This window comes from Microchirus variegatus, assembly GCF_963457635.1.
Source record: "Microchirus variegatus genome assembly, chromosome: 11".
Lineage (NCBI taxonomy): Eukaryota > Metazoa > Chordata > Actinopteri > Pleuronectiformes > Soleidae > Microchirus > Microchirus variegatus.
The window spans coordinates 6,066,083-6,089,885 of NC_139812.1; positions in this window are offsets into that span (position 1 = coordinate 6,066,083).

Genomic DNA, 23,803 nt, shown 5'->3' on the forward strand with positions numbered 1-23,803 from the left:
TACAACATTGGTACATATGTAATGCCTAAGTAACATGGTGGGCCTAGTTTCAAGTTACAGTTTATGTCCTTATTTTTAAATTTTATTTTGTTATTTTTGTGATCAATAAGTGTAAAGTCAGCAGAACAAGAGTAGGTGATATGACATGTTTCCTACAATTACCAGGGCAAGTAGTTCATCCCAACTTTCTACACATGTATACCGATTTTCATGCATGTACGATAGACCTGCTGCCCTAGCTTAATTTTTCTTGGGGGTGGAGCAGTTATTCGCCCCTCCCACTTCTATTTTTGACGTGCAGCGTCTCAGGTTTCAGAAATTGTTGGAGTTTTCCCAACAGCAAAAACCGTTGCGTAATTACCGTAAAGTGCAATTGCGCAAACGTGTCGTCTGCGATATGCTCGGTGTTTAAGGGTTAAATTTATGAGTTAAACCATTTGTGTATGCGTAAAAATTAAACACACACACACACACACACTCAAACCTGATGGAAACACAGCTAACCAAAATGTTTCACTTTGACTTTGAGTGCAGTGAAATGATGACACACATTAAATTAACAATTAAACAGATTAGGTTGTTCTTATCTCCAAAAACATTTTCTCATCCAGACAAATTTTTTTTCCGACTTCCAATTTACATATAGTCCACTAAGTCGCAGTATGTCAGTTTCAGTTTGTGTGTGTGTGTTTTTGCACCTTCTATCTTCATGAGAAAAAAAGATGTGAACTGAGATGTCATATTACTTTGTCAGGAGCAGTAATCTTAATAATATCTCCTGGTGAGTGATGTGTCATTCATTTTTTTTATCTTGTAGTACGTGCATGTTTGAGATTAGAGAGAAGAATATATGTGAAGACATCTCTGGAGCTCAAAACACTCCTTGATTTCAGAATGAGTCAGGATTTTTAACACTGTATTCTGAGCATTAATGAGGTTGTTGTTTACACCACCGAAAATGTCAATGCGAGTAAAAATTTCAGGACTCTAATACTGAAATGAAAGTCTGATTCATGAGAGCGCAAACTGTCAGCCAGGTGAACAGCCTTTTCCACCCATTATAATTGGCTTTTTAAAAAGTAAGACATCAAAATGACATTAGGACAAAAGGGCAACTTGAGGCCAGTGATGTGCTAATTAGCATGTGACATTATCTGATCCTAAACAGATAGATGGTCTTTAAAAAAAAAAAAAAAACATCCCTGAACAGCACTGCAGCTAACAGAGGTTATAAAAGGTATTAAAAAAAACAACAACAAAAACGCAAATCGCAGGTGTATATTTCAATATATTATTATATATTTCAAGTGTGTTCATCATAGGGAATGGGGGATACCTTTGGCCCTAATAGCTGGAAAAAGCCTGCGTCTTTGAATCCTCTGGGACTAGTTTTCGGAGGGAAAAAAAGGAAAGACAAATAGGGCAGAGTAGGCTTAAGAGGTTTACGAGCATTCGTTCTGCAGGTAAAAACGGCCTGATGGTGAAAAAGCTGCAGAAAAGCTGATTGTGGTCCACAGGTACGCTGCATTAATACAAGCATCAGGGCGAAAAAGAGCCTGGCTTTGCATTCAGGCTTCTAATACGGCAAAATGCACCAGAATCAACTGTTATTACAGGAAATATACACATGTACAGCGAGTGCTGAGAACTAAGTCATTGTATCTAGTTTGAACTTTCATAAAGTGACTTCATGTGTTTTGTTTTTTCTTGGACACACTTTAGAAACACCAGCTCCAGCCAACAGCCATCATTTCAATTTACAACTGCAGTCGTTAAAAACAACTATAATCAATACACTGTGTTTCCTGAGCCACTCCCCTGCAGACACACAAGCACACTGTAATTCACACACACACGCACAGACAGTGGACTGTCATTTTTCATTGACTAACAGGGGACTTGGGTTTCTGATCATTTTGAAATAAAAACAGTAGCATAGAAAAATGAATTCAAAGGTATTGTATCATATTATTACTTCAAATTTGCTTTTTAATCTGTTTTGAAGAAATTGCAAAGAGGGGACATCCTTGAGTGATCTCTAGGGGGACTTCCCAAAACAGTGAAACTGTCTGCTGCCATTTTTAGTGTAATTCGTTACCCTACTTTGTTACCCAAAAAAGTAATATCTTTACTGTAATCAGTTACTTTGTAACTCGTTACCCCCAACACTGAACATTTGGTTCTAACAGAGGGGCCTAGCGGCATTTCCATCTGTACAATCTTTTGAGCAGTTAACTAAAGAGATCAGCTCATCTGATGCATCTGTTATTCCCTTAATTGCAGCACAAAAGTGTCTTCTACACAAATTTGAGACAGACCACGGAGTGAAAACAATGAAAAGTGCGCTCTTAAGGGTCTGTCAACATGTTTTACTAAGACACTTGGATCCCCTGCGATTTAATCGCGACTATACTCAATCCTCGTTATAAAGATCATTATTTGGATGTGGGGACAAATTGATTTATTCTTTGAAGCATGAATATTAATCTATACATATATATTATATAATATACTATAATTGCAATGCCTTGTCTTTAGTGATGTAAGTATGCACAGTCCCAGCCATAACAACACAATTATATTTAAAAAAAAAAAACAATGGTACAGAATTGGCATAATAATTTCTTTCTGTGTTTCCTGATTTTCGATTTCGGCCAACAATTTTCATTTCAGTGCATCCCTATTCATCCCAATACCTCCTGATTCTGAGGACCCCAGACAATAGGTGCAGTGGAGACAGCCCCCAATTCCGCAACAAGCCAATTAACTATGTGACTAACTCAATTACTCTGAAGCTGTTAAATTAGGGTAAAAATCCTGCATAGTTCTGCTTTAACAAACAGAAGTAGAGAAAACCCAGAAAATATCATTGGTGTCTTTTTATCTGTAAATAAAGGTTCATGTGTGTTAAAATAGAGATCTGAGTTTTTTACATTTCTGCTCTGAGCTTTAATTCCCCTCATTTCTCAGAAGGATATTAAATGCCAGTTGGCTTTAGAGCATCGTGTGATGAGTAAAAATTTGTCATTAAGTCTCCTGATGGTGTCCTACAGTTTTACGATGTATGAAGAGGTAGAGGTGTGAAAGCACCTTTGTCTACTACCAACTGTGGCAACTGTACTGTCAATAAAAATTTATGGTCAGAAGGCTTTCACTATCAGCTCTCAGATCAATTAACTGCAGAACTTCTTAGCCTCATATGGAACCACATATCACTGTATATTCACTGCCAAGATTTGTTTAACGTGGATGCACAAGCGTCTGTAACTGTATCTGATTGTGTGGCTTGGGTTTTGTTTAAAAAAAACAATTCTGTAGGGATCAGAAAACAATAACTACAGATGGGAATTCTCTGTAAAAAAAAAAAACACCTGAAAGAATAAAAAAAGGCACAAAGACAAAAGCAGTGGACATTTATTTCTTTTCTATAGAATGTAATTGTTTTGAGATCAGGAGGTCAGTTCGGTGTTCATGGGGAATATTGTTTTTAATCTTCAAGGTAGAACTCCAATTATACCAGGAAGGAGTGCAGGGAAGAGAAAAAGGTGCTTAGAAACAGGGCAAGCAGGGTAAAAAAGAAAGGGTAAAGGAATTATGTAAAGAGGACTCAAAGGACCACAGCTCTACCGTCAAGTCATTACTGAGGCGCCTACAGTGGCCCTCTGGGGACCAAAAGCAGGACCGATGACAGCACTGGGCTGCCTTTTATTTCCCTCACCCTAAACCGAAGAGTGCTTGTTAAAAGAAAGAAAGTGTTTGGCTGATCAATAAGTGAGAGCAGAGGAAGCACAACTCAGTAACATGAGGAGCTTGAACAAAATGGACTGGGAGGTTGAGGCACAAAAATCATTTTGGGTCAGTTTCCGTGTTTGCACATTTATAATACAGCCCTCAATTATACAGTGGATTTTTCAGCTGAATGTATTTGTGCATTTTGCGGGGATTGAGCCATGTGTTTACAGCACACTCCTCTCCGTATTTGCATTTTCATGAGGACCTAATGACCAAAGTGAAGCAGTTGCCAAGTGCCGCCTCCACCTACATGCCATGCAAATGAGTCCATCGCTGCCATATGTGCACACTTGTTAGGAGAGCTTGCAGATGTGGCTCCTTTTAACAAGTGCTTCAGAGCCACTCTCTGCAGCTCAAACACTTGTCACAAACATCATATTGATCAGATCTCCAAACAACACAGCAATCCCTCAACAATTACTTTGATTTTCATTTGTTAATTTCTCCTAAAAATGTACGGTGCATAGAAAATCCTCCACATGAACAGAAAATATGAAACTAAACTGTTGTAATAAATGACATTACTGTGTAAATAATAATAAGACATTAACCAGCAATTTAAATACTTTTTTAATCATTTCTTTTTCATACATATCACAACAATCACTATTTAATGTAACTATCTGAATCAGCTGTAGATATATCATCTATATCGATTGTCCCGTCGCCTCTGACGTCACATCAAAGGCTGTTGGCACGCGTAATGGAAACTCGGCCTTTAATTAACACAGATGAAACCAGGGACGGATTGGCAACATCCATAGTCCATAGTTTTCTTTGATTGATACGTCAGGTAATGATGGAGCTGTCCAAAATAGCGACGCAGGATTAAAATAATAATAATATAAAAAGGTCCTATGGACCCGGGGAACAAGGACGTCATATCCCTCGATCCCAGTTATCTGGTCATCGCAGAACATCAGCTGTACTTTCTGTTCAGTGGCTTCAAATTTCATTCTGCGCTTCCGTTGAGTCTGCTCTTACTCCATGTTGACAACCCTTGACGAGCGCAAAATCCTCATTTAAATAGGGCGGTCTTAACCACTTCTGCGCTTGTAGTCAATTACGGTCGCAATTTTAGTAGTTCACCCGCAAAACGTAATCCAGTAACAGGCGCAGTCTTTAAGCTCGTGCACGCAATTTAGCGCTCTCTATTTGGAATCTTAGTAAATCAGGCCCAAAGTGTTTAATATCCTGCCATCTTTACGCACGAGCGATTTGTGAGCAGCTAATTGTATGACCTGGTGCGGTCACTTCGCTTCGGCAGTGGACAGAAACCCTCTGCTTCACCTCCACCTTGAGATCTGACCATTACTTTTTAATCTGTGTGTGTGTGTGTGTGGGGGGGGGGGGGGGGGGGTGCTTATGTGTGTGTGTGCGCTGCTCGGATCCCACGGCATTTACAGTCTTACACACGCTCCCACTAATGTCTTATTTTTTCATATTTATGTACCAAACAAAATCTCCCCGCACGTTTTCATTCATTCACTAGAATCTCTTGCTCAGACTGTGTGAAATTCCTTTACTTTCCTTTGTTCATTGCATTATTTGATCAAAAAGCTGAATCTCAGGGCCTATTTAAATTGATTTGCATATGTAAATGGAGGCGTGGAAAGGGAGGAGTTTGGCACCTCTGCATGTGCACTCAATTCCACGTTGATTTGGGATGTACAAAAGAAACGTGCTTGGATCCATGCGTACGCACACTTTGCTACATCTGAATTTATTTGTGCGCACGACAGTTATGGGTTTTGGTGTACGCCAAGATTTAGTAGGAAATCTACGCAAGTCTTTGTACATGAGGCCCCAGTTTATCCCGTCCCGTTTAATTTTTTGACATTTTTGAAACCACGATTTCATGAGAATCCCGTTAGATATGAAAAAAGAGGAGAGAAAAAAAACAAATTTTTACAAGCGCATGGAGGTATGAGCACAGCTACTACCACAGACGCTTCCCACAGCAGCAGACGGGCGGAACCGGTGTGGTGCAGGTCGACGTAATGCTGACATGGAGATGTTCTTCAGCAGAATAATTGAACTCAGTTCAAGGTTGTATAATTGTAATGATATATAAAGTAAACTGTACGGGTCTTCTTGTCAAAGAATGGTTTGGCAGCTGAACAGCGCATGAGCGGACTCTCCCGTCTCATATTTTCGAATATTTTATGATATTCAATGAATATTTGAACTTGTCCTGTTTTCCAGCATTGCCGAGGTAGTAAATGATCATAAATGAATACCACGTCATCAATCTTGAAAGGGTTAGTCAAGGTGGTTGACTTACTGTCACCGTTTATTTTTGTTTTTTTTCTGTATCTGGGATCTTGTTCTTTCGGTCATAACCCAAAGTTCATGACCATAGGTGAGGGTAGGAACGTAGATTGACCGGTAAATCGAGAGCTTTGCCTTTCGGCTCAGCACCTTCTTCACCACAACGGACCGATACAACGACCGCATTACTGCGGCCGCAATTTTCATTGTTTTCACTCCGTGGTCTCAATCTTTGTGTAGAAGACCTTGTGCGCTGTAATCAAGGGAATAACAGATGCATCAGATGAGCTGATCTCTTTAGTTAACTGCTCAAAGAGAGAGAGAAGAGAGTTCTGTCGCGGGGATAGACAGGTATAGACAGGCGCGTGCTGGCCATGGCTTTTTGCATGTGTCATCACAACATAGTTTTGGTGTTTACCGGAGGAAACGGGAGGATAAAATAGGACGTCCTGCCTAAAAGTAGGGCGTCTAGTTTCGTATTATTTTCAGTACAGGACGCCCTACTAGCTAAAAGCCTGTTCTCCGGTGTCCATTTCCTTTTCCCTCCTTCGCACCAGCAGCTACTCACTCAAATCGATCTCCATGACAACAGTGCCCAGGCAAGCCCACACACAAGCAACACGCATGCACACACATCACTTAAAGGGATCAGAACTTTACACACAGACAAACACGGCATGGGTAACACAGAAAAGTGTGTTACTATAGTCAAGTAAAGTAGTGTAGTTACCGATATTTTTTGTGTACTTTGTAACTTTTAACCCCCAACACTGGACCTGTGAGTTTGCTTTGAAGTAAATCTTAAGGAATATTTACTTCACTTGAATGTATGACTGTTATACATAAAAACACAAATTTAAAAAATTTGGTGTCGAAAAATTGATTAGTTTTGAAATAAAGAAGCAGACGGGATGTGTGACTGATCGAGTTGCGATTCTAACAAAACATTTCTGGTGGACCAAGATTTTGTAGAGAGTACTATGAAAAGTACTCGCCCAAACGAGTACTTCAGCACCATGAAATAAGTTGTCCTGATGGCGGTGATGGCAGCTGTTGACTTCCTGTTCAGTAAATGGACAGCACTCAGCCTTTATCTTCTCTTTCAACCTATGGAACCTGATACTACCTGGTCCAGACACATCAGATAGACCTCCTCTCCTTTCTGTGAGTGCGTTCGTTAGTGCCTTGTGCATTTATGTGTGTGTGTGAGAGAGGGAGAGAGATATCTGATTAGGAGAGTCATCCTATTTAATGATGTCAGGCACAGAGGATAAATAAGTGACTGAGTGCTGTGCAGCAAATCAAATCAGCAAACCAATCACACCAGACCCAGAGTTCCTGCGCAACGAAATGGCAGCTCACCTCTGACAGAGGGCTTTTAATCAGCAACAGGCAGATGTGTGTGTTTTGTTTCCTGCAGAATTGAATCACCACCCCCGAGTAAAGCATGCTAACAAATTGCTGTTTGATGTTATTCACTTCCAAGCTATCTAAATGTAGACATAAGATTTTCTGCGAAATCACAAACAGAGATGTTTCAAATTGGAAACAGTTACAATCTTGAGTTATACAACTAACAGTTAGTTCTTCCAAAACACAGATGAAAAGAGGATCTGGGTCATGTCCTTACGGTGTTTGTGGTCTCCATTAATAAAACATGATTCTACATTTAAAAACAAAATTGACCCACTTCCTGGTTTGTGAAAATGGTGTCAAAAGGAAGATATTAAAGTAATGATCTATATTTGCTTATAAGCTGCAGTGTTTTGCATCAGGTTACAGACTTACATAGCTTGTCTAAAAACACATTGGTTTTTATGGTCCACCCAGTCCATACAGTGAAGTGGGCTGGTACTAGTTCTTTGCGGTATGAACAAAAATTTATATCACAGTATTTTTCCAGAATTTCAACAGTTTCATTGCATTTTTTACCCATGAGCAAGTGCTTGTGATATTGGCCGAGAGAGGTGTGAGTGTGGGTCTGTTAAATCTTAACTGTATTAATTATTGTAATCATTGAGTAATTAGATCATTTCTGCAATTACAATCACATTTACTTCTTCAGCTAAGCCTTGAGCAAGCAGCAGTGAAAAGGGTCAACAGCATCCACCTCAGCTCCCTCTAACAGGACTGGTCGCTGTCTTGGTCTGGACATCCCAAAGTCAATGACAAGCTCCTTCATCTTAGAGGTGTTGAGCTGTACGTGGTTAGTGTGTCACCATGCAGCAAAGTCCCCCACCAGTTTCCGATACTCCTCCTCTGTCATCCCTGATGCACCCAACGATGGCTGTCATCGGTGTACTTCTGTATGTATTATTACTTCCGAATAACGTCGCTTACTTGCCAACGTCTGGACAGTAGACTATGGAGAAATGATGTATTCTTTCTGTGTACAGTCACCCGGAGTTGTACGATACAATTTGTCTCTCTTACCGAGACAGACACAAGAAAGGCAAAGCGTGGCACAGCGTGAATAATTTGGAATACCTGGTAAGTTATGAATTAAGTGTTGTTTATGGTGCTTTATTACCACAAAGCCATGTAGCTTAATGATAATGAGTTGCACCACAATTAACCATAATCTTGGATTGTGACTCTACAGTATATTGCTGGACACTAAAATGAGCTGTTTTTTGTGGATGTTTTCTTTTCTTAAACACAAAGGTGTAGTGAAAAGTAAGGGATGTGGGAACTTAATTTTATCAGTTATATTAACTGACTTCTTGCAACATTAGTGTCCTGAAGGACAGCATAATAACAGGACCCCAAATAAAATGAAAAACTGTGCACTTAAAGTTTAAATAATTATTGGAAATATTAAGGATAATCTAAATATGCAAGTTGGCAAAATGTATAACATCAGTCTAGTTTTTAGTTGTCATTAACATCTTTGGATATAGGTACTGAAACATTTCAAGATGTAGTGTTTAAAGATTTAGTAATATTGACTTATATACACACCTCATATAGATAAGGAGAGTGCCAGCACTTATTTTATTTCCATTTCAAACACTGTGTCCATCACTTTTGAAACAAAAAGCGGACATACAGGCTCCTCCTGGATGATGTCTGGGTCAAGGACTGTGACATACACAGACATACATTTTAACCAGGAATGATCTGGTTGAGGTTGTGTCAGGATGGTGATCGCGTACAGTGGTGTAAGTTCAACATGACAGAAACTATCAAAATCTCTTCGAGAAGAACAAGCGATGCTAACACCTCAGCTCTGCCTTACAACCACCCTCAAGTCTCAGGTGACATCAGGGTGCCGTCAGGGACACAGTCACAGCTCACATTGGTGTGTGTGTGTGTGTGTGTGTGTGTGTGTGTGTGTGTGTGTGTGTGTGTGTGTGTGTGTGTGTGTGCGTGAGTGTTGATTCCCATATATATGGACTGAATTAAAACTGTAACTAGCAAAGTGGGGAAATATGGCATGTAATGTCGTTTTATTTTGGCTTGATGGAAAGACTAGGTTTAAGCTGCAATATACTGTAAGATAGAAAAATAGATGATGGTCAATGGAAATGGAACGGAAAGCAAAACAATACAGTGCTAGTGTCAGCAGAGAACGGCGAGTGGAGAAGAAAATGAAACGTTCAAGAGACCATCATCTTTTAAATCTGCTCCATTAGCGTCGACCGAGGAAGCAATGGAGCGAAGCTCGTCAATAAAACAGACCGTCTCCAAGCATTGTTTAATGCGAGTCAAGGCTGCTCATGGTAACACATTTAACGTGAATGCTCATATACGCAGGCATCACCCAGGCATTTCTGTGGCAGGAACAAGGAAGGAATTGGACTCAGTCTGAAATAAACAAGTTCAAATTCCCTTCCCTCTTTCAGAGGAACTTTACACAAATTCAGACACAAAGACACAAATAACACAACGCAATAACAAAAACTGTTGGGCTGTTCATAGACAAAGATTTAAGGAGATTAGCAGAGTTGAAATTTCATATACAATTCAAGAAAAGCCACTAAAGACAGAATGCACAGTGTGTAGTGAAAACTGTATACACACTAGAAATATTTTGTTTGGTATGAAACCATAAACGATGTGTCTTTTTAAAGTTAAAAGTGAAAATGTGGAAGTACAGTATTCCTGAATCACCATGTCTGAATAGAACATAGAACAAAATAGAACAAGACTGTGAAGCTTTGAAATGCTTTTCTCCACCAGAATATGCAAAAAATAAAAAACGAAACAAACCGGAAACCTCTTTTCTTTTTTCTTTTTTTTACTTTATTGGTTTATTTTAGAGCATAATATATATTCCTTTCTGTAGCTCACCTATTCATTATCAAATAAATGTTTTTAATTTGAAACAACAAAATTAACATTGGAAAGACAACACTTGGTCTTTAATTGTTTAACGTTTTATATAAAAATGTAACACATGCAAGTTGGAAATCGTTCAATTGTCAATTTTTCCTTAAGTGCGTTAAAGCCATTTGTATTTTGATGCCGTCTAAAACTGTAGCTTGATCTGAGACAGAAATCACAATTATTTATTGCCTCCAAATTATTCAGCACAAGTTGTTAACAACACTGGAAAAGTGACCTTTCAACCAAAGCAATGAGTGGGCACAACTGCTTAGCAGAACAACAGAGAAAGTTTGCAATGTTACAGCATAGATAGTTCAAAAGTAAAGATAATAAAGAGTCAGTATGAACACACACACTCACACAAACACACACACATGTATCTATACATACTGTATACACACACACAAAGATAATACAATAGCATATACTGTATGCAATATAATCAGTGTGTAACCATGATGGTCATATTTATAGTTTAAACAGTGTACAGCAGTGGCCAGCAACTGGTGGCGTGTGGGCCACAGTCTCTGACTGAAGAAGTTTAAAGATAGTTGGTTTTATTTTTTGTTCCTTTTTCTTTTTTAAACCAATGCATTTAGTGTCTTTTGTACAAGATTGGATAGTTTAGATTAGAAGAAGCGAGAGAAATAGTAGATTTTGCCTCATGAAGATACAAAGCCTGATATTCAATTGCTTAGAAAAAAATTGGAACTTGGCAAAACGTACTTGCTGGCCCATGGTGTACAGCATTGCACTGTTACCGTGAATAAACATTAGAAATGGCGCATAATGGTCTACCGAGAGCAGTCCTGTTTGTGCAGTTTAATAGCAGCAGTGGGAAGGAATGACCTGTGGTACAAATCTTCAATAGGAGCACCCTCTCTCACAGAACTGATCTATGATTGGTCAACAATTAAATGTGGTGGTGTGATCAGTCAAAAGCACCAACAACTTGTTCCCTACCCCAGCCCCAAGTCCAAGTTTCCAGTTGATCAGTCTTTTTCTTTATCACTTGTGCGTATGCTTAAGCATAATGTGTTGAATGTTACGCAAACTGAAAAGTAAAAGTGCAGAACATAATTTAGAGCGATTGAAATGGATGTAATTCCCTTTTGTAAGGACGGCCTGAATGAAACATAGTAATTGCACCATAGCAATTCAGTGTGTTGCATCATAAACCACAGACTGGCTGCCAAAAAGAAAGATCATTAAGAGGCTCGTAGGCAAAAGTGAAAAGAAGTATATCATGGCTATTGTTTCGCTGGGCACATTAATATTTTAAAGCTCCAACTGGCTGCTAAAGGAGCTTTACCTCAGTGAACATAAAAGAGCAATGATTATACCTTTTATAACAATAACACAAGAGATAAACATTGCTCGGAAATAAACAATTAAATAATGGCTGCACAATGTATCATATCACACATTATAATAAATGGCTGTGGTGTAAAAGAAAGGTTGAATACGGATATCTGCTTCCTTTGTTTTGTTGCACAATAAGAGCTCCACCAATATAGATTTCAATACTGAGACACAACTATGTCTGCTCTCAAATGTGTAAATAAAGCAGCTCACTATCCCATACCAAATTCCATAGACAAATCCACTGCTGCCTCCCTCTGTAAGTTTCAATGTGTTATTTTGAGACTTTAATGTGAAATCTGTCGTTTTGGAGCTACTTTAGTGACAAAAACATACCAAATATTTTAGTAGTAGAGTAAGCTATTTACAAAGAGAAACACACTTGGAAAAGGCTAACTAATGACGAAGTCTCAATATATCAAACACTTAAAGCTACTTAAAGCTTGTAGACTTCCTGAGTAATTACCAAAACAGTGCAGCCTCCATGACCCAAATATCCTCTCCACCCCATAAAAATGTTGTCACATGTACAACTTTTACATTCTGTTGCTAAAGTAACCAGGTTTTTGTGATTATTTCAGATTTTAGCCTAACTACAATTCAAATCTTAGCCTTAAACTTCACCAGTTCCACAGAAAATGTGGCCAGCCATGGCAAAACCGGGAACAAGTCTTCCAAGAGGGTTATTTACATATCCGAGAGTGCGATTTTTAAGCTTTCTAACAATGTCCACCACATCTATGTTGGATTATATTTGAAGAAGATATGGCAATTTGAATGTAGGCACTCCTCAAACTGCTTTAGGGAGAATTTTAGCCTCAAAGATTTACACCTTCTGGGAGTCAAGAGACAGAATCATCATCAACATTTACATAGCACAACCCCCTCCTGGTCTAAGCTGTCAGTGAAAACACACCTCTCTGTATGAGCACAGATACTATTGTTGTGAGCTACACTGCTACACAAAACAAAACATAAACAATACATCAAAACAACTGGACATAATAACCTCTTAAGATTTGATATGAAATAACTTGAAAAATATTTTATATATATATATATATATATATATACTTAAAAGAGAAGGATCAAAGATATATAGATATTTTTAATATCAAATCAAATTAACTGCATTTAAGTGGCTCTGTGGTGTAGTGTGGATAGATCTGTCTGTTACTGAATGAGCTGATGATGTGCTAACGCTCAGCGAGTTGCTAAATCATTAGCATCACAGTCAATACTTCATACACAAAGCTGTGTCATTCACACATGATTCAAGCACATGTTTGTGCCGGCCCTAGAGCGAGTGAATAACAATGCAGCAACATAACTTTCTGAAATGCACAGTGGGTTATTAAAAGACATGTTTAATCCCTGTATGTGACTAAGAATGAACATTAACGTTACGTAGATTAAAGACATGAATGAAAATTCACCCCATAAGAAGATAGAAGGTTAATAAGAGGTTCAGGGTGCTGGTGCCACATCAACATATCTCTTTTGGCTGCTAAATAATCCATCTGTTTCTTGTTTTTGCGACGATGAAGTCTGCTAACGTGTATGCTAACGCATTAGCATAAAGATCGCTAGCTTAAAATGCTAACGAGTCCACTTACACAGCAGAAGTACAGCCACCCTGATTGGTGGTGCCCCGATCTAAAGTTTATTCATTAAATTTAAAATGTATTATTCATTTATTAATTAAATTAAAATTACTTTTATTTTTATCAATCAAATTATTGCCACTATTGTTGATCCCCAACATAATGGTGCCCCGTGTGACGCATTTTAAAGATAGACATAATTAATAAAACGTTAGATCCTAACAGCAGTTTTGGTCTCCATGAGGACTACTGAACTTGACAAGGTCAGTTTTTCAGTCAATCTTGTTTGTGAGAAGCTAAAATCGTGACCGTGATAAAAACAAATAGTTGTGGAGCTCTGGTAAAGGTTCAGATTTATTTTTAGTGGAAGCATAATTTTTTGCAATACAGACTTTAAAAAAGGGAAAACATTTACACTACCATTGCAAATATATATATGTATATATATAAATATATATATACTACACCTTGCTCCTTAGCTGTATGACCGGGAGTTCCAAATAACGCTGTTTTTTTGGTGTGTATCTGTACCTTCTTTATGAAGCCCTGAGGGTTCGAAACAAACAGTTCAGCCACTGCTGTGAACGTGCTGTTGTATTGTAATCTCGGACTCAGCGAGATTTATGGAAAAAAAACAGTCCAGTCCGGTTACGTAAACATTTCCCCTGAACAGCAGATCCTCCTGCTCCAGGAACTAGTCCGGGCACATCAGGTTACGTACATTGTACTGCAGAAGAAGAAGAACGTCCGTTGTGGAGGTGTCTCACTTGCGACCATGCCTTCTGACTGTGGGTCCGACTCCGCGTCAAAGGCAAAGGTCAAAGGGACTGCGGAGGGGAGTCGTGACAAAGCTATTTTTAAACATTGTTAAAACAATGTTTTGATAATGTGTCGCAGTGCATCCACCATTCCAGAGGGGGAGCTGCGCTTGTGAGCCGATTACGTCACTTCCAGGTATTGACCAATCACTAGACAGTCTGTCTTCTCGGGTGAGATTTCAGTCTGAAATAGCGTGGCTGATTAGAGCTTCAGTGAGAAGAGATTTCTATCGGCTCATTTATACCAACTAGGAGGTTTTTGACAATAAAATTTAATGTATGTAAGTAGACCTCCATAACTCACATATATGTGCAATAGGACCACTCTATGATCACTTTAAAAACTAAACCTGTCAATCAAGTTGAAGAATGTTTGAACTAATGGAGGCACTGCATTAAAGTTCAAGCAGCCACCAGAGCAGAATCACTGAAGTCACTCTCCAGAGAAAAAAAACACACGACTTTACATTTCCAGACAATTGGCAAAAGTCAAGATCTGGCTCTCTAATGTCTATTTTGTCAGTCTGTACATAAGTGTTTGTGTTTATGTTGTGTGCAGCTGTGTGTATGTGTGTGTTCATAAAATATCAGGGCGGGTCATCACCAAATCTCAGGACAATTTCTAATCCTCACCTTGTTCCAGTGTCGGAAATCACCAAGGTCACAGGACCGGGCATTGAGTGCTTCTCAGGTTACGCACAAGTACATCTGACGTTGCGGCAAGATAAGCCTCATTGTGATAATTATCATATCACCTTTCCACTAGCATATATATATACAGCTCTGATAATGGCACATGGGATGGATAGACAAATGACCAAAAACGAGGAGGATGATGCTGAAGTTTATATGCAATGATGAAACCAAGTGCTGGCTCATTGTGTGATCTGTATTTCTTTTCTCTGATGTAATGCCTTGATATATTTGATTAGGTTTGATTTGACTGTTAAGCACATTGTTAATGTGGTAAAGTGGTTGCAGGTGAGAGGAAACCGACAACGCCACCTCAAGGAATTTCTCCCCTCTACGCTGATTCAGGAAAGAGGGTACGGCGCGCATCAGAGGCGCAGTCACCTGATCATATATATAATGATGGGTGGCACTGCACAGTCATTATGCACTGATGGCTGATTGAAGGCAAAGAATGCGGGTCACATGCCCCAAATTGCCATATTAAGAAAAGTGCTATATAAATAAATGTCAAAATAAGTAATTAATCGCATTCTGTGGTGCCCTTCCCTTTCAAAGAATACAGACATGCATTGTGATGTGAATATGTACCACTTCCTGCTGGTGGAGGCAGTTACGCACAAAAAGTGCTCAGTCTGCTGGGAAGCAAATAAGAAGCCCTTCCCTTTGACTCAGTGTCATTTCCCACCTTAGTTGCTGTGCACAAATGAAGGAGGGAGATGAAAACTCACTACTTGGTGTTTTTTATGTAAAAAAAACACACCCAGAAAGTGAAAATAGAAGCATCTTGCAAATTTCTGCAACATGGAATTTTCACATCATCACAGTATTTCAAGTTTCAAGAGTGTTTCAAGTATTGAAACCCTAACCAAACCAATGACAATAGTGTTTCAAGTATTGAAACACTTGTCTATAATAACAAAAGTTATTTTGTTCATATTTAGACAATACCATGTTGGGCCTAGCCATTGTAGACTGTTAAGGCCTACTGGAAAAGTAAAAGCCTGAAAAACCACATGTTGAGGACAAAGGAAAATAGTTTAGATCAGCAGTCCCCAACCTTTTTTGCTCCACGGACCAGTTCGATGTCAGACAATATTTTCACGCACCGGCCCCCTAACTCTTGACCTGACTTAGGATATAAAACTGACTTGACAGTGAATGCAACACGAGCCATTGGTCATACTGGTGACATAGTCCTTCATCCCAATGAATAGGAAACATTAGGAATCATTGAATACTTTCTCATTTCAAAGTGTTGTTCCTTATCTGTCATACTTTACCTCATTGTACCACTCAATAATCAAATGTAGTTTAGTTTTTTAGTTTTAAGTAGAATATTGTAATTTCAGATTTTTTTCTCAAGCTTTTAATAGATCGTATTGTTATTGTAATAAATCAGCACTGTACACTGGAGGACACTCTCCAACATCAGTTAACCACCAGCCTGTTGTCACCCTCCCCTAATTCCTCCATTATGTCACTTCTTCACTCCATCCATCAGCTCACATCCTGCACTCTGCATGACAGTCATCTTAAAATATCACAGCTCAAAGTCTGTTTCAATTTAACGCATCATAAGGCTGGAGCGTGAACATTTAGTGTGTGTGTGTGTGTGTGTGTGTGTGTGTGTGTGTGCTGCTGCCTGGAGATTTAATCCACTACTTCGTAATTGATGGAGAGATATCAGAAAACTCACAGATCATTAAATGAGATAGTAGATTTGCCAAACAGTATTCCAGACTAGTTTATGCTCAGTGTACTGTCATGACTGTATGGTTTGCGGAGAGACGGCTCCTGAAAGCTGAAGCTGATGATGATGATGACAAAAACATTTTGTGCTTCAGCTTGTTCCCAGAGTAAACGAGTAAAACATGAAAAAAATATGAAAAAAGGGATTTTCGTTTTTTTCCAAATAGTTCAAGTTGAAGTTTGTAAGAAGCCGCTACATGCTTCAAATTGCAGTATTGTGGGTCTTAAAACAATAAACTTTGTATTTGAATTAAGCTTGTTTGATCGCTGTGAATCATTCCTAGTTTGGGTGTGGCGATCTCACATTCCAGAGCTTTGGTTGTTTTTTCGGCCAATCACAGAGAATACACAGGGCTACTTAATATGCACAAATCCACGCTGGCTCTGTGTGTGTGAGAGAGAGAGAGTGTGTGGAACTTTCTAGGGGACACAGTACACACACAGTAGTTGTCTGAGATGATGACGTGACGCCAGCACCGATCTCCTTTTGGGTGAGTTTTCATGAACGTCGCTAATCTACTTAACATTAGTGTTCAGTCACATACAGGGACGTTTTTTCTTTTAATAATCCACAGTGTGTTTAAGAACGTTATTTGGCTGCATTGTTGTTCACTAGCTAGAAACATGTGCTGATGTGCTTGAATCATGTGTGAATGACACGGGTTTGTGTATGAAGTATTGAATGTGATGCTAATTATTTAGCAATGAGCTGCGAGTTATTAGCACATCATCAGCTCATTCAGTAACAGACTGATCCATCCACACTACACCACAGTGCCATGTCATTGTAATGGTGCCCAAACTTTTGCATACCACTGTATGACTTCACGAGTGTAAGGACAATAAATGATAACAGAATAAGCTACCCCCCTTCCTATATTATTTAAGTTATATCATTTCAAATCTTAAGAGGATATTATGTTCAGTTTTTAATGTATTGTATATGTATTGTTCTGTGTAGCAGTGTAGCTCACAACAATAGTATCTGAGAGGTGTGGTTTCACTGACAGCTTAGACCAGTGCTATGTAAATGTGATGATTCTGTCTCTTGGCTCCCAGAAGGTGTAAATATTAGAGGCTAAATGTTGTTTTATTATTTATAATAATTTACCTGTGGGAATATGTTGTACTCTTTTTACATAATGGAAAACTTCAAAATAAAGTATAAAAAAAAAATTTGTGCTGTAATAGCTACAATTTAGTTGGTCTGCAAAGCATTTTTCCGTGTCTGCCTTCATTCAATGGTGAAAACACAGCTTCTGTGTCGGTCACAAACGATTTGTTTGAAAGAACTGATCTTTTGAGTGAACGAACTGACTGGGATCACTTCATGAACTGATTTGTTCCTTTCTTAGTTCAGTTGAGCTCAGCAGCGAGCGTGGCGGCCAGTAGTCGAACTGCCACGTTCTGTGAATCACTAATGAAGTCGTTCACCGACACCGTCACTCACTCGTGAATCTTCGACCAAATGACACCAGCCAACGAGTAAGAAGAACTGTCTGCCACTCTCACTCACTCCTGGAGGATGTGATTCGTTCAGGCTGTCACTCACTGACTCACTCATGATTTGCGAACGTACTGACACAGAACTGTCAGAGCAGGACGTGAATCACGTTCACAGCTCGCGCTGATTCGCGAACACAGAACTGTCACGGATTCATGTCCTCAGTGAAACCGTCGCGGCGGCGTGCTGCTGTGTTTCTATTGTAGCAGACTTCTACAGAAATGGGTGACAATTTGTGGTCCTTTTCTCCAAACTAATGGCTAATGTGGCTTCAAACTAAGCCACTTGAAAAGAAGCGCACACACACACACACACACACACTCGCCCAAACAGACTTAGGAAGACATAAAGTAATGAGAGGAGAGGAGACACAGAAGAGAGACTCGCCAATAGCTGCAATATTGAAAAATACCAACATGTGTATATGTGCATATTAGTATTATCCTTGATGTGCCTCTATAATAATACGAATAATATTGGTTATACTTTTACTTTTTATTTAAGTATTATTATTTTGTATTATCATTATTATAATGCTGTTTTGCAATGAAACTGTACTTTTATATCAAAATTTGGGAGGGAGGAGGAATCTGTCAGGGCAGGCGAGTGTAGTCACTCACTCACTGACTGACCCGCGAACGTACTGACACACAAGAACTGGAGAACTGTGGCTGAGTACGTGAATCTTGTTCGCGCTGTCACTCACTCACTGACCAGCAAACGTACTGCACTCAGGGTGGACGTGAGTCACGTAGCAGGGCACTGGGCTCCTGCTAAGCCCTGAACGATAAGGTGAACAAATATTTTGAACAAATCATTTTAATGAACGGATTCTAGGGATTCAGTACACTCAAATGAACTGCCTATCCCATCACTAACAGCTTCTCGAAGTAGCAGTAACAAGCCTATGCAGGAGTGGCTGCATATTAAGTAACCATGTGTTTCCGCTGACACACTTGGCTACTTAAATAGCCATTGGCCAAAATAAACCAAAAGCTTATCATTATTATTATTATTTTTATTAAGTTTATGGTTTTCAGACTCACCATACTTTGATTTGAAGCATGGTGCGGCTTCTTCGAAATTTCATCTTGCATATGCTGTAAAAAAAAAAATATATATATATATATATATATATGATTGTTATTTTTTTTATCTTTTTTTCTTTGTTTACTTGACGTGTGCTGGGCCGACTTGATGCTGGTTTTCTTGTGGCTGGTCACATATTGTGCCAAGCTTATTTGAAGTATAAAAATAGCATCACAGTGAAGATAGTAACTAATTTTCTAAAATAATTTATATTTATACATATTTGCTGGGACCGTAAGCTTATCACCTTTTTTTTTTACTTGATAATACAGTATGATTTTAGAGTGTATTTCACACAAATATGAGATTTGAGAACATGTTGGCAGCCTGCACAGAAGTGAACATTGCAACATTTTTTTTTCTCACTAATGAGTTATTTCCGTTTCTAAATAGATTCAAAGCTTTTAACGCCTCGCATGTCCATATAAAATCAGTTTTGCCCTCGTTCTTTCATCAATTACCTGGACATGGATCTAGTGTTAGGGTTCAACAAGTGAAGCCACTGCAGAAGCGCCGGAAACCTGTATTCTCTAGTCACAGTAAACATTCATGTCTTCCAGTTTCAGATCTTCTCCAATTCAGCATACTATGTCCATTTTGTAAATAGCGGTTCTATTTAGAGCCAAATAGACAATAGAGCAGTGTGTAATAAGGCATCCATTCCCAAACACTGAGTTTCTAAGTTGAACATGATGTTGTGGTGAAGCCTGAAGTTAAAATTTTCCTAGGAAAGGCTGTCTTTGTGCTCCCTGATATTGGTCTGAGTGATGATGGGCATCTCTTCACCTGAGACAACAGGAGCAGAATTACACAAAGAATAAAAAGTGATTTACGACAGAGAACAATCTTTATAGAGCAGAGAAAAACTCAGACAATAAATACAGAAGTATTTCCTCAGCGGTGTTTGATGACTGTAGTTCACTGTCTCACAACTCTCATGAAGGATAAAGGGACAAAGTTATGAGTCTGGGGGTGTTTTATTACTTCTATTTCTGCGCCAAAGCATTCATTTAAAAATAAGAAAAACAAAAGATGCCAAATCAACAGTGGCAGTGCTGCTTGTTTTCTGTAAGAAATGTCAGTCAGCAGTGAAAACTTTGAAAAGCAAACAGCAATCGAGTACAGCAAAGTATGTCAGAAATGTGAAAACTGGTAAGGGAGGAAGCATATAGTTTTATAAATGCTCGCCTTTATAAAACTAATTGTCTTTGTTAAGAGGTACAGCCACAGTTTAGTTATTGTCCTGTTCTCCTTGCCTTCCTTTGGTCAACAAAGCTTTGATGACGACTGCTTTGATGACAATCAGGCTTTGAACACACACACACACACACACACACACACACACACACACACACACACACACACACACACACACACACACATACATGTCTTTACCACATTGTGTGGACCATGTTCTCAGTAGTCATTGTGTGGACCACCACTTCCACTGTAGCTAGAAATGTGCAAAAATCAAATCCTTCACTAGATGGGAGTAGAGAGCAAGAATCTCACTTCAGATTCGAAAACACTCAAAGAAAAGCAAAAAAAGTTTTCTGCTACACTTGTGTGGACCGGTGACTGTTGCTAGGCAGACTTTAACATAGGCACATGTATTTGTTTGTAGGTTTTTAGAACAGTGGAGCAGGAATCTCTACAAATATATTAATCTCTATTATAGTAGTTGATTAGTGAAGTTTCACACCTGAAATACTGTACTCAATACATATAATTAATTATATATATATATATATATAAATTAATTTTAGGTTAATTGTAAACACTTCCACTACTTATTCTGAAGACAACTTGTACTTTTTTTTGTTTTACTGTACTTTAAGGTTTGTTTACTGAAAAAAGTCTATGATTCACAGCCAAAGTAACACATCTATTTTAAATAATAATAATAATACTGACTAATCTGTGGGTTTCTTATGATGCCACAAGTATTTTTTAATTACAGGATGAGTTTTCTATCACATGTAAAATACCACATGTATTAGCTACCATGTAAAAAGCTAATATAGATAGTAAGTACTGAATCAACTCTAATCACTTTATTTGAGCTGCAACTTCATCAATATGTGCTTATTTATTTATTTTTTTTAATAATTGAGCTTGGTCCTCAAAATGTTATTTAATTTAATTTGATTTCTCTCATATTCTGATTTAATCACTTATTCAAAATAGTTGAACAATTAATTTAGTAATCAAATAATATATTAATTGTTGCAGCTCCAAAAAGTATGAGAAAAATAACACAAATCACTCTATCAGTAACATCAAACATCATTTAATGATAAAGATCACACTTCACAAAGGAAGTGTCTTTGATAAACAAACATCACTTATGGGAAAACCATAATGTTCCCTTCATAAGGATCACCTCATTATGAAAGAGGAGGTAAATAAACAATGAAAAAAATTAATACATGAAAACATTTTCACCACTTCACCATCTCACCACCACTTTACCATCTCATCACTTCACCATCTCATCTCATCACCACTTCACTATCTCATCACTTCACCACTTCACGATCTCATCTCATCACTTCACCAATTCACCATCTCATCACTTCACCACTTCACCATCTCATCACTTCACCACTTCACGATCTCATCACTTCACCACTTCACTATCTCATCACTTCACCATCTCATCACCTCATCACTTCACCATCTCATCACCTCATCACTTCACCATCTCATCACTTCACCACTTCACCATCTCATCACTTCACCATCTCATCACATCATCACTTCACCATCTCACCACTTCACCATCTCATCACATCATCACTTCACCATCTCATCACTTCACCATCTCATCACATTATCACTTCACCATCTCATCACTTCACCACTTCACCATCTCATCACTTCACCACTTCACCATCTCATCACTTCACCACTTCACCATCTCATCACATCATCACTTCACCATCTCATCACATCATCACTTTACCATCTCACCATCTCATCACTTCACCATCTCACAATCTCATCACTTCACCACTTCACCATCTCATCACTTCACCACTTCACCATCTCATCACTTCACCATCTCATTATCTCATCACTTCACCATATCATCACTTCACCATCTCATCACATCATCACTTCACCATCTCATTACTTCACCACTTCACCATCTCATCACTTCACCACTTCACTATCTCATCACTTCACCACTTCACCATCTCATCACATCATCATCTCACCACTTCACCATCTCACAACTTCACCCTCTCATCACTTCACCATCTCATTATCTCATCACTTCACCACTTCACCATCTCATCACATCATCACTTCACCATCTCATCACTTCACCACTTCACCATCTCATCACTTAACCACTTCACCATCTCATCACTTCACCACTTCACCATCTCATCACTTCACTTTTTCAACTTCAACTTCACTTAAAATTTTTCAGCACCATTGATTACTGTAGAACAAACCCAGTAATAAAACAATTTGCTATCAGCATTTTAAGTCCTGCGACTGTCAAAGTGCTTACAGGCACCAACATTCGGGTACATTTACAACCTCTGTTCAACCAGAAAAAAACAAAACAAAACTACAGCTGTTTACGTCTGGATGATACAATATAATTGTACACATAGTTTTTCACATCTCTCCAATCGCGCCTGGAGAGATCTGGCTCTTTGTCAATGGCCTCATCACAGATCTCTTTCCCTGGAACTCTTTGCAGAGTCATGTATTTGCCAAGATGCTTCCATACTGCCTGTTTTTCTGCAGCTGTCCAAGATCTCTGTTGGCCTTTTTTGGGAGGTACGGTTTGTGGATCCACACCTGACATTACGAAAAAAAAGATAAGACACATAGTGAGTGCAGCTGATTTGTAATTCTGAAATGTTGTGTTTCCTAGAACATCCTGGTGAAACATACTGTAAAAAGTGTATTTTTAACCCCACAAGTTGGTTTTGATGCAGAAGAGAGTAATATGTACTTTGCCACAATAGACTAATCATAATCCTGTTTCTGTCCACCTAACATTCCATCCCTTACACCACAATCACAGCACAGCGTCACATGCTTCATGAAGATGCAGCTGAAGTGTGTGGACAAACTGAGAGAGCAGGTAACAAACACATGACATTTCACACCTTTTTTTTACAGTATTATTCACTTACAAAGCAAGATTTATTTACACAAAACCCTGGAACTTTCCCTTTAGTTGTTTTGTTGTAATTGGAGACTGCAGAAGTGATCATACACAAAAGCAGGAGGAGACAAATAAGACAGAAGAAGAGTTTACCTGTTTTCTGAGTCTTCTTAGGCTTTTTTGGTGGAGTTGGAGCTGAGGTGTCTGGAAGTTGAATGGATGTCTCTCCTACAAAATAAAACAGATCATAAATCACCCCAAATTATCACATTTATATATTATATATACAATAATAGCCATATAATAATGCTCCTTCACTGATCATACCATATGATTCCTGGAATGATGATCTTGACCGCTTTGATGTCTTTTTTTTGGAGGACGCTTCAGGAAGAAGAAAAACAGAACTGTATTATTGTAACAAAGAAAGAAGTAACATACACTCAAACTTACAATGCAA